The sequence below is a fragment of the Ovis aries genome, chromosome 11 (genome assembly GCF_016772045.2).
Source record: "Ovis aries strain OAR_USU_Benz2616 breed Rambouillet chromosome 11, ARS-UI_Ramb_v3.0, whole genome shotgun sequence".
In the NCBI taxonomy this organism is placed as follows: Eukaryota; Metazoa; Chordata; class Mammalia; order Artiodactyla; family Bovidae; genus Ovis; species Ovis aries.
This window is the reverse complement of record NC_056064.1, coordinates 18,191,770-18,201,561: the sequence shown is the minus strand read 5'-3', so window position 1 is coordinate 18,201,561 and position 9,792 is coordinate 18,191,770.

The window sequence follows — 9,792 nt, the reverse complement described above, 5'->3', positions numbered from 1 at the left end:
CCGTCATCTCTCCCCTTCCATTCACTGGGTCTGATCAGTCAAATCCTGACTCCATGCTGTAGGTCAGAGACTGTGGCGTCCCCCACTAACCTCTGTCCAGTACGAAAGAGCCCACGCTCCTTATCCACCACTCACTGGGTATGTGATGCTGGCAAGGTACTCAGCCTGTCTGAGCTGCCTTCCCCATCTGTACAGTGGGGATAAGAATGGGCTCACCACCTGGAACTGTGGAGATGCCTAATGGACACTAGGTGTGTGCCTAAAGCAGAGTAGGGGGAGGGCATCGTGGAGGCTACCTGTCCAACAGCAGTCCTGCTTTCTTTTGAGAAGCACCCCTCCTTCCTTCTGTCCCTACTGGGTAAATAGGGCTGTCCCACCCCTACTGCCAGATCCAGGCCAATCCACACATCTATTGACCACAAGATTGGATCAGGCCTGGGCATGAGACCCAAGTCAAACCAGTCCCTGCCGTAGTTCGCTGAAGTTTCTGGAACAAGGAAAGAGGTGTTTGCTCTTTGCTTTTAGCCTGGAGCTACCTGAGGCCATTTTTTACTATTTGGACATGTGAGAATGAACGTCAGTGCAGTGACGTCAGAAGACACCAAAGCCAAGAGATGGAGCAGGACGCAGTCTCTGGTGATGGCCTTGGAGCTCCCAGATCTACCATGCCAGCAGCTAGGGAACCTCTAGTATTTTTAGAAATTTAAACGTATGCAAAATTTTTCCATTTCAGTTGCCTAAGCCAGTTCAAGTTGCATTTCTGTTACTTAAAACTGAAATGGTCTTGGGTCTTACCTTGTGGGCCAGTGGTGAAGAATCCACCTGCCAACTTAGGGGACATGGGTTCGATCCCTGGTCCGGAAAGACCCCACATGCCAGGGGTGGTCCAGAAAGATCCCACATGCCACGGGGCAACTAAGCCCAGCCTCTAGAGCCCATGCTTCTCAACAGAAGAACCCACTGTAACAAGAAGCTCGTTTGATGCAACAGGGAAAGCCTGTGACTAGAAAAAGCCTGAGCCCAAGCAAAGAGCTCCTGCACCTCATTAGAGACCCATCACAGCCAAAAATTTCTTAAAAAACTGAAATGCTCTTGACTCATACTATAGGTTCTTTATAGATGATCACTGCCGTTACTGCAATTAATACTATTATTATAAACACATTCCTAGGAAGATACAGCCTTGGGGACACAGGCCAGGCTCCCCCAGGGGCACTGCTGCTCTCCATACATTATACTAACCCTGGATATGCGCTCCCCAAGGGCAGGGATTTGTGTTTGCTGCTGAGTACCCCAGGTGCCTGGTGTCTGCACATGTCTGCACAAGGTAGGTGATTAATAGACACCTACTGAGTGAACAAATGGAGTTGGCCTGCTGCCCCCTGGCCCCCAGCCCTGGCTTCACATTTTGCCCTCTGTCCTTGGCTGACATCTGAACCCACTGGGGTGTTCTGCAGGAGTCCTTCCTAGGGCCTCACTCATCCCTTCATCTGCTCATTATACTGTTTCCAAAATCTTTCTTTATTAGAAACGTCCATTATGGATCACAGCTTTCACAAAAATTAACTCAAAGTGAATCAAACACTTAAATGCCAAACTGGAAACCATAAAACTCTTAAGAAGAAAACATAGGGACAAAGCTCCTTGACATGGGTCTTGGCAGTGATTTTTTTAGATATGACACCTGAAATACAAGCATCAGAATAAAACCAAGTGGGACTATGAAATGGGAAAACGTATTTGCAAACCATATACTGAAAGGGGTTAATGCTCAAAATATATCAAGAACTACAAGTCCATAGCAGTAAGTAGTAATGATGATGCTATAATTAACACAGGACCTTAATAAACACTTTTAGAAGAAGTGGCCAACAGGTACATGAACAGATGCTCAACATTACTAATCACGAGGGAAGTGAAAATCAAAACCACAGTGAGATATCACCTCCCACCTGTTACCGTGACAGTCCTCAAAAGACGGACAAGTGGAGAAGGGGGAAGCCTTGTGCACTGTCAGTGGGAATGTAAATTAGTGTAACCACTATGGAAAACAGCATGGAAACCTCAAAAAATTAAAAGAACTACCATATGTAGAACTTCCATATGACCCAGCAATTCCACTTCTGGAAATACATCTAAAGCAAATGAAAACACTATGTCGAAGAGATATCTACCCCCATGCTCATAGCAGCATTATTTACAACAGCCAAGACATGCCAACAAACTAAGTTCATTGACAGATGAATGGATAAAGACCCTGGTATGCCCCCACACAATTATATATATGCATGCAATAGAATATTAGTCATAAAAAGAAGGAAATACTGCCATTTGTGACAACATGAGTAGACCCTGAGGGCAATATGCCAGGTAAAATTGGTCAGACAAGCACTGTATGATATCACATATAAGTGTGTGTGCACAGCCTAAAACAAACAAAAGGCCAAATGCATAGGAAAAAAAGATTCGTCATCTGTGCAAGGGTTGGGTGCTGTGGGGAGGGGGAAACGAGGCAGTCAGTTAAAAGTACAAACTCAGTTATAAGACAGATATCCAAGGATGTACTACAGAACATGATGGCTAGAGCTAACACCACTGTATGGTCTATTTGAAAGTTGTTAGGAGATGGGTTTCCTAGGTGGCGCAGTGGTGAAGACCACCTGTCGATGCAGGAGACACGAGACCTGGATTCAATCCCTGGGTCAGAAAAGCCCCGTGGAGTAGGAGATAGCCATCCACTCCAGTATTTTTGTTTGTTTTGATAGGTAAGGAGTGGGGATTTATTCAGAGAGAAACACCGCACACGGAGTGTGGGCCAGCACAGAGGGTGCCACTCCAGTATTCTTGCCTAAGAAATCCCATGGACAGAGGAGCCTGGTGAGCTACAGTCCACATGGTTGCAAAGAGCTGGACACGACTGAGCACACGAGAGGAGATCCTTAACACAATATTGTAAATCACCTGTACTTCAGTTTATTTTAAAAAGTAGATCATTAGAGTCACAGGGAAGAAAAGCTCCATCTTTTTATTTTACCTGCATAAAATGGCAGAGGGGACTTGCTGGGGATCCAGTGGTTAGGCCTCCGCGATTCCACTGCAGCGGGCATGGGTTTGATCCCTGGTCGGGGTCTCGCGTACCATGGGAACCAGGGGGAGATGCAAAGTGAACACGCTTTGCTTGCCTTCTATTCTAATAGAATAGGGAGCTTCTATTCTAATGGGGATGTACGTCGACAATTTTGGTACAATTAGGTTATTTTAGGCATTTGGATAATTTTCTGGTATTCTTCTACAGGCCAGATAATGAAATTAAAGAGTGTATTTTGGTTTTAAGCTAAATTGGGACTAACCTGTTTAGCTATCTTCAAAGAAGGTCCCTATTGAAAGGACACACAGCAAACTGGGAGCAGGTCTAAAACTCATACCCAGGTCTGTTGCGTCACATGTGGTGCTGGTCTGGAGGCAGGGTGGTGGAGCAGAGGGGGTTTGGGTCTGAGAGCTGGTGATCTGGACTTGAATCTAGGAGCTGGCGTTTATAAGCAGTGGGACCTTGGGCAACAATGCCCCACCACCTCTGCCAGTTCATACCCCACCTTGGTAGAGTTTTTTACATTGTTCCTGTTATTGACATTCACATCCTCTTCTGCTCCACAATCAAGTCTTTACTGCTTTCTCCACAGGTCGACTCAAAAGACTAAAAGCCTTGAAATAGCATTTATGTGACTACAATTGTTAAATATCATTTATTGTAAGCACCTCCTTTTAACTGAAGCTAGTTGGACTGAGGCTTGCGTTTGGTCACGTTTTGTTGAGCTGGATGAGATGCGTCCCCAGGCCTCTGGGACAGAGCTCCCCCTGGGCCCGTTTCTTGGGCCCATGACCCAGGGCCTGTGTTCAGAAGGGCCCCCCCTATGCTCGGTTTGATGCTTTGCTGTTGCTATTCTGAAATTCTAGATACTTTTGAACACATGGTCCCACAGTTATGTGGCCAGTCCTAAGCTCACAACCTTGATGCGAGAGGCCCAAGTGGTCTGAGCAACTCCCTTGCTGAGCACCTTCCCTTGGGAAGAAAGCAGGGACCTTAGGCAGGCCCCGAAGTAGCCAGGAAAAATTAAAGTGATACGCTGTGGACTTGAGTGATGGCTTATGAGTGTGCTCCACATGGCGATGTCAGGCTGCCCTGTTTCAAGTTGCCTCTTAAACAGTGGCTGAAAGGTTGGTGAACCGTGGGCTGCATGAAGGAGGTAGGACTGTCTTCACGAGGGCATCAGGGCTGAATGGTCTGCCCAAGGTCCCACAGCTTATAAACGGCAGGTCCTAGGTTCAAGACCGGGGCACCAGTTCTCAGACCCAAACTCTCTCTGCTCTACCACCCTGCCTGCAGACCAGTGCAGCACGTGCTGCAACAGACCTGGGTATGAGTTCTAGACCTGCTCCCAGGTTGCTGTGTGTCCTTCCAGCAGGGACTTGCCCTCTCTGAACACTTAGCCCAGAGTCTGAGGGAGTGGATAAACTTTAAAAGCCCCTTTCAAGCAATCGCTATGTAACTAACTAAGAGAAAAGAATTTCTCCTATAGACAGATTTCAGCTGATGAAAGCGGAAGGAATGAAATAACGATACCATTTGGCAGCCCCCAACAAACTGTGTGAATGGCAGCTAGCATGTTAAAAGAAAATCAGATACCATGGACCTCCTGATAAAAGATCTCAACACCACCTTGCCAATTTCAACACAGTTTTGCCAAAAAGCAAAACAAACGAATCAGATCTCCTTCTAATAACCGGTAGGACAAAGGACAGAAGAACACGTTTAACTACACCACAGGGCAGCAATCGGCAAAGTCCAGATGGAGTGAAATGCAACATGATAAACAACTGGCTTCTTCCAACAAATGAAACAAAACACTAGGCCCAAAGAAACTCAGAAGACATATTGAGTAATTATCCCTTATTTGGATTGAAATGTAAAGAAACTGTAACAAGATAATTATGTCACAACTGGAAATGTGCACGTTGGCTCTTTGACAACATTAGGAAGTGCTAGTCACTCAGCCATGTTCAACTGTTTGTGACCCCATGGACTGTAGCCTGCCATAGAAATTCCATCCATGGAATTCTCCAGGCAAGGATACTCGAGTGGGTTGCCATTCCCTTCTCCAGGGGATCTTGACACGGAGACTGAACCTGGTTCTCCCACATTGCAGGCAGATTCTTTACATTCTGAGCCACCAGGGAATCCCTAACAATATCAGGAATTGTTAATTTGGGGGGCATGATCCTGGTGCTATGATTAGGTTTATTTGTAAGGAAGGGTCCTTTCAGAGACACACACTGACATATTTATGGCTGAATGGATGTCATGCCTGGGATCTGCTTCAAAGTCATACAGGAAGAGAGATGTGGATGGGGAGGTGGGTCTGGATGAGGCAAGATGAGCCACTGGTTGACGATTGTCACAGCTGAGTGATAGAGATAAGGGGGGTTGTAATATTTTTATTGTCTCTGGTTTTGTGTATAGTTTTCAGTTTTTAAAAAGTACCTCCCACCTATGCGAGAGGCCAGTGGTGGCCAGGGCTGAGGGTGGGAGGCCAGGGGAAAGACGGGCATGGCTTCTCGGAGCAGGGCTGGGGGCTAACTAAGGGGACACCAGGTCCCACCTCTCCCTGCCCACCTCCCTTGGCCAGGCTGGGCCCTGGAATGTTGCAATCACTCGTGCCCAGGTTCAGACTTAAAGGGTGGCTTTCTTGGTGTTTAGATGAGCTCATGGAGTTGGGACACTATAATTGCAGAACCCTGGTCCCTGCCCACAACCCACCTCTGTCCTCCCCAGGGGACACCAGTTTCATATTCCAGGCACATCCTGGGCTACGTCAGGGCATCTGGCCTCGAGCACAGGCAGGAGAGGGCATGTGTGCCCGCCCAGTCGCTCAGTGTCTGACTCTCTGCGACTCTATGAACTGCGACCCACCAGGCTCCTCTGTCCGCGGGATTTCCCAGGCAAGAATACTGGAGTGGGTTGCCATTTCCTGCTCCAGGGGATCTTCCCAACCCAGGGATCCAACCCACCTCTCTTTTGTCTCCTGCTTTGGCAAGTGGATTCTTCACCACTGGGCCACCTGGGAAGCCAGGAGCTGGTGGGAGCTGGGGGTTATTCCCACACATACTTCCTACAACATCCCTGGTGGTGGTAGTGTGGCCAGGCCAGGACCTGAGGACCTGCAGGGTCAGAGGCCCATTCTCAGGCCCACTGCCCAGGAATGCTCCCCCCAGGAAGTTGGTGCCGATCATCTTACTGCCTAATTTGCTGCATGACTTTGATAAGACACTTTCCCTCCCTGGGCCTTGGGTTCCCCATCAAAAAGACTGCTCTGTATTTCTCGGTGGGCTGCTATTGACCTTCAGGGTAGACAGTTCTCCCTAGTCTGCATTCCCAGGCCCCGGCCATTAAATGCCCACAGCAGTCCCCATTACCGTGGCAACCAGAGAACACCCCACACATTTCCAACCACTCCTGGGCTGCAAACTGCTATATGTCTCTAAGACATCACCAAGCCCATAGTTCTGTGTTTCTGGAGAATTCAGGACAAACTGAGGAAGGGAGGGGCAGAAACTGTTAACGTGGCTTGTGGTCTCACAGAGAAATGATATTTGGGTGGGTCCTGAAATACAACTAGGAGTTTGCAAACTGAGCAAGTGATAGCAGACGGTATGGGGGGAGCTGAGAACATTCTGGGTGACAGGATCAGACCAGGCACAGCACAGAGGGATGCAAGCATGGAGTGTTTGGAGGACAGGAGTTCCCTGTGACCTCTGGAAAACCATGCAATGGAGATGGGGCATCATCCTGGGGGCAACAGGGAGCCAGCAAGGATTTTCAGATGGGGGTGGGAGCAGGTTTTTCCACCCTGATCCCTCTGGACGAAGAAATCACTGGATGCCTTTGTATGAATCAGGAGATTGTCACTCTTCCTAGGAAGAACTCATGGGTCAAAACTGCAGAGGGTACAATTCCCCGGAATTTCTCACCCCCATGGCACCCTGGTGAGAGACAGATTTGGAGGTGACAGTAGAGGAGGGGCTGCTCACATTCTCAAATCATCGAGGAGGCCTGAGCAGGGAGCAAGAGTCAAAGTGTGCGGGTGAGTGTGTGAATGTGTGTGCAAGTCTGCAGGTGAGTGTGTGATGAATGTGAGCAGGTGAACAGTGCTCATCTAACAAGTATATGGGGGGCACACAGCAGTGAGCAAGCCCTGACCTGGCCCTTGTCCTCACAGAGCGTGCGATCTAGGGGCTCTAGGGGAGGAGAGAGAAACAGACAAGGAAGCAGAACCACATTCCTGCCCTGGCCACAGGACGGACCTGGGCAGCCGATCAGAACCTCCTTCTGACTCTTGGGCAGAGCGACACAGAGCCCCCTGCCGCCTCCTGCCCTTCATTCCTGCCCCCAGTCTGGCCAGTTGGCCCTCTGGGGCTGTTTTGTTTCTTACCCCTACCCAGGCCCGTTTTCCAGCCTTCCCAGCGATTTCTGGTGCTCTTGTGGGTGGGTGTCTATCTCCGTGTGGATTTGGTTTCGGCTCTGAGATGAGCAAAGCCAGAACAAGGGGGCAGTGAGCGCAGACGAGGCTCTCTGGGAAACCCCCTTCCCGTGATCCTCATGGAAGGGGACATGGAGGCCTCCCGGCACCCCTCCCTGGCACACATGTCGTGCACACCCACACCCTCGCACACTAACCCCCCTGAGCCAGCCAGCGTGCCGGCCTCACAGGGAGGAAATGCCAGCCGCATTTCTCTAAGCCTCTCTCGGCCTCCCCAGGGACTCTCTGCCGCCCAGTGCTTCCTCTGAGGCCGAGGCAGTGGGGTGGGCCCGGGCCGCCCCGGGCAGGCCTCCAGTGGGGGCCTGTGACTCAGGGCTCAGTCAGGCGGAGGCAGGATGTCGGCCCATTCACTGGGCCACGAGGAATCTCACTCTCCTATTTATAGGCCACACAACTGCTGGCCCAGCCTGGTGGGAGGAAGTGGCTGTGGCTGGCGAGTCAGGGGCAGCTGTGCTGGAACCTGCATGAAGCTAGGCCTCACCGGCCACCTCTGCCTGCCTCGTGGTGGGGGTGGGTGGGGTGATTTCCAGACTGGGAGTCAACTGGACTAGCTCTTCCACTCTGGAATGGTCAAGGCGGGGATGGGCCAGGAGATGAGCCCAGGGCCCCCGTGATCTATGAACCAAGCTATAGGAGGTGGTAGACACAGGGTGGCTTGGCCTGTCGTGAGCCTGGAAGGGTGGGCAGAGGTCAGGTGAAGGGAGTACCCAGAGGCCAGGCTTTCTGAAGTTTGGACCCTGGAAACTCATCCTATTCTTCCCATGTTGGAGTCCCAACTCACTTCATTGGTCAAAGACCCCCATGCCCCTAGCTACCATCTGCCCACGTGGCCAGGATGGCTCCTTGTTCTTAGGAAGCTATGATCTGATACCTGCTATGAGCTGAACCCTGTCACATACACTGTTACGTTCAATCTCACAAAGCCTTGTAACATAGGTATCAATAAGCCCATTTAACAGAAGTAAAAACTGAGGTTCAGGATGGTGAAGGTACCTGCCTGGCTCTAAGCATGTGCGCAAGGGTGTATTAAATGTACAAAATGCGCACAAGGGGGACTATGGAGCCCTGTCTGAGGGTGCCGTGAGGAGCGAAGGAGCTGATGCTGGCTGTTCTGTGTTGTCATCTCTTTATGACGCACCATCCACGAGGTTTATTTACTCTGTCCTCAGTTGAGCTTGGGCTTCCCTGGAGAAGGACATGGCACCCCACTCCAATATTCTTGCCTAGAGACTCTCAGGGACAGAGGAGCCTGGCGGGCTATAGTCTATGAGGTCACAAGGAATCAGAGCGACTAACACTTTCACTTTCACAGCTGAGCTTGCATCTCTGATCACAGCCTTTTGATGGGAGTCAATTTCCGCAGCAGGAGACCCTTCCAACTGGGGCCTACTGGGGCCACTTCAGAGGAAACCAGCCAAGGGCTGCAGTGCTGCCCTCGTGCCTTCCTTGTGCCCCCGGGGCCTCCACGCTGGGTTCCTGCCTGAGCCCTGGATCTGGCCACTCCCTGCGGCTGCTCTGACTGCTGTCCTCAGCGACCCGGTGCACACTGCATCCTGAGGATGCCTGAAGCAGCTGTGCGATCTTTGTCGAAGGGCTCAGGCCCTCATCTCAAAGCTAGGCAGGATGGGAGGGAGGGCTAAGGGAGGGGCTGGGTAGAGGGTATCATGGTCAACAGGAGGTGGATTCCTACCCCGGGCTTAAGTGTCTCATCTACCTCCCCAAACAAAGTTCTCACCTTTCCTTTCACCCCACACACATCTGCTCCCAAGGTGATCAGCAAATCTCAGGGCCTTTTCTGCATCTTGCAAACCTGGCAACCTCTGCCAGTCTCTGAAAAGAGTCACTGACCTTTTTCTTTCGAGCAGGATGCCATGAAGGCACATCCGAGGGCAGAGAAGGTTGGTTCTGTGGGGTGCTTTGAGCCTGAGGAGGAGCTAGGGTGAAGGGAAGAGGGGCCTCCAGGGGTGAAGGTGTCGGGGAAGGAAAGGAGGCAAAGCTTCCAGAATATGGAAGAAGAAGCTCTAGCTGGTTGAAGGCCTGAGGCTCGAGTCCAGCGCGAGGTGGGGAAGTAGGGGGAATGGATGGAAGAGCAGCTCTCTTGGGCCTGGGGTCAGGCTACACTTTCCTCTGAGCACACGACTGAAGCCAGACAAGGGTCCAGGCAGGAGGCCATTTAGGAAGCTCCTCTGGCCTTGGG